We start from the raw sequence: 2,952 nt of genomic DNA, 5'->3' as shown, positions 1-2,952 counted from the left end.
TTCAGTAATTGCAATGATAAGGGTTATCCAAAATATGAATATAACTATTATTCCCTTATTAACAACTTAGAAGTATCAACAACCTGACAGCCACAGGGTTCCAGCAAACTTACCTGGACATCCAGGTACAAAGAACTTCCCAGTGCGGCTTCTAAATCGATTAATATCCACTGGATTACAGCCAGTTATCAGTCATACTGAAAAATCATCTATAGCATCGTATCACACAACTGGAAGTGATCTTATAATTTTTCCTTTTCATATCCGCGGAAAGCTGTTTATAATACGGTGCGGTAAATAAATATCCTAGGCTTAAAAAAATATGGGGGGGGGGGGGGGATTAACCTTGCACCCCCCGAACCTCACTAAATTCCCTCACATGTTTTGTTACTAATTAAAAAAATAGTTTCTACCTACCATATAGTTTTTACGATAATATCTAAATCTCCGCCCACTTTACTTATCGCCTTATCTCTCAAGAAGACAGCAAATCACACCTAGAATCCTAGCTCCACATATTATAACACACACACAAATTAACATTACATATCAAACTAAAATCAATACTCACTTCAGTTATTCAGCGAACGCTTGAGAGTCTATATCAAGGTAATAGATAAAGGAAATGGGCCTTTGGCCTTTTTAGCTTGATTAATAATTTGATTTTTGTTGTTTTTAACTGTAAATATTTAAAGCTTTTTACGATAACAACAAATAAATATTTTACTACTCTGAAATATTAAATTAAAATCTTTAAGTAAATTTATTAGTGTCATCCCTGTTCGGGTTTTAGTCAAAGGGTTAGGTCTATATGTATAGGTTGAGGAAGATACAAGAGGATTTACTCAAACTCATTAGGAGTGTCTTAATACTTTTCTATAATAAGTTATAGAAATAGCTACATCTTGTTTTCATACTGATTTCTTAACACTAGTTGAAGGTGGCTAAAATTACACCTTTTACCCCATACCCTTCCCTAATACTGGAGGATACTACAGACCATTAAATGAGGACTAAAATAGCAACATAAGTTGGAATCGAAATTTCCCCTTTCTTATTATCCATTGTGTAGACAAAAAAAAGTCTTCAACATCTACCTTATATAAACCTTCATTTTTAAGAGAAAACATAAAATGATAGAAAAAAAGCATTATAAGTTAATCTACCTATTTTTTTAGGAGTCAAAAACCATCCCCTTTTATAATTCAGAGCAAGAAAAAATAGTTTTAATCTTATCTGTCAAATTTAAAATATTTTTCTCTGTATGTTATTAATTTTTTTATGGAAAGTTTAATAAAAACCGAAAGAATGATTCTCTTTTTTGTTATAAAATGGTTTGGATTAATTTTCTTTTTCTTTTGAGATAAAATGAAGATAATGTAGGATTCGGATGTAATTTCATTATTTCATTTGGGTTCAATTATATAAAAAGCACAGACAGGCGTTAAAATAAATTATTGCAGTATTTTTTTAATTGCAGGTTTTAAGCTATTTCTTGATTAAGATTAACGCTTTCTATCTAATACTATAAATATAATGCCTTCAACCCAAACTGAACTTTAGTTTCAAAATATGAAAATAATTGTTGAAAAATTTTCTTTATCTAAACGTTATACGTATGCTTTCATGTCTATTGCAAATGAAAAGTTTTATTGATAGGAAAAACAAACAAAATCTCTTTATCTTGTTGAAATCTTGAATTATTAGTACTATATGATATAGTACTAGTCTATATGGGAATTAGGTTATTAATCATGGATAGAGGGAGGGGACAATAGATTAAAAATTACCAGGGTGGGAGGGGACATTGAACATTTGTTGCAAAAGTCCCAAAAGTTTTATAATGATTTTTGTTGGTTGTTACATTAAGTCAAATACTAATTGTAATCCAAAGAAGGGTTAATTTTGTGTATCATCTTTGGGGATCAATCGGTCATTTTCTTATCCCTTTAAATCCCTGGTAACATTTTAATTTTGTTTATTGTCAATGTGGATGTAAATCAATTTATTGTCCATTGTCCTATCTCTTAGGATCCCTGGTTTTGTATACAAAGAGTGCATATTACATTTATATTAATACAAAGAGTCACTTTACAAAAAAATCACAACATTTTAAGGGTTTTTTTTTACTAAACCATTAATATTAAAACAACATTTTTAGCATAGAAATTTATAAATTTTTTAGTTAAATATTTTTTTTTAATTTTTATGTTTTCTCAAACATTAAGAAAAGTTGTCTGCTTTGCCAGTAAACAATTGATGGTTGCAGCGTAATGATTTATCAAAAAATCTGCTAAATATTATTACGTGAAAATCTTGATAATTTGTGACTAATGTTTTTAGTGATAAGTGACGATAACTTTTTAGATCTTTGTGATCAAAATACATATTTTAAAAAGTTCTTTTATAATTTGACTACAAGTAAGATCTCTGTTTTTATGAAAATTAACATTGTTTGTCAAAAGGGAATGATATTTTCGCCAGTAGTATATTCCTATTATATAAAGTTTTAAGTAGAACCGATTAGGTTCTCCATTTTAATGAAGCTTAAGGAAGGGATGGTTTTATGTTTCAATTTGAAATCTAAGTCTCGGGGTGGTTTTAGGATATTTGTGTGCTGTTTATTACACAAGTCTCCAAAGTTTTATATTAACGTTTTCTTATTCTTTGGCTCAACAACTTTGGGGATTTTTAATAGGTTGAATTAATTATTAGTGTTTAAACGTTTCAACCTCTATTTGTAATCTACAAAGGGAATAATTTTGTATACAATCATTGGGGATGTACATAAATTTATCAGCCAATTTCCTTTCCCTTTAGATCCCTAATTCTATACGGTTATTTTAACTTTTCTTGTTTTAATTTTCTTGGGAATTTTTATCAATATACTAAATACATATGCGTTTTGTATTATGTACTATGTTGAAAAATCACGTCTATAACACAAAGAAC

At 29.1% G+C, this 2,952-nt stretch overlaps 1 protein-coding gene across 2 annotated transcripts in view; it reads left to right on the top strand.

Annotated features, from left to right (window-relative positions):
- Window positions 1-547: 547 nt before the first annotated feature.
- The window catches only part of LOC145313223 (MFS-type transporter SLC18B1-like), a 26,535-nt gene continuing 24,130 nt past the window's right edge, over window positions 548-2,952 (top strand). The window contains exon 1 of one of the 2 annotated variants that reach the window (XM_080152534.1): window positions 548-609. The gene's annotated coding sequence lies outside the window, so the exon portion shown is untranslated. Of the gene's footprint in view, window positions 610-2,235; window positions 2,422-2,952 lie in introns of those variants that run through there. The other variant, XM_080152524.1, reaches the window with a different exon arrangement.

This window comes from Acartia tonsa, chromosome 1, assembly GCF_053477335.1.
Source record: "Acartia tonsa isolate MP-2025a chromosome 1, ASM5347733v1, whole genome shotgun sequence".
Taxonomy (NCBI): Eukaryota; Metazoa; Arthropoda; class Copepoda; order Calanoida; family Acartiidae; genus Acartia; species Acartia tonsa.
This window is presented reverse-complemented; position numbering and strand designations above follow the sequence as displayed.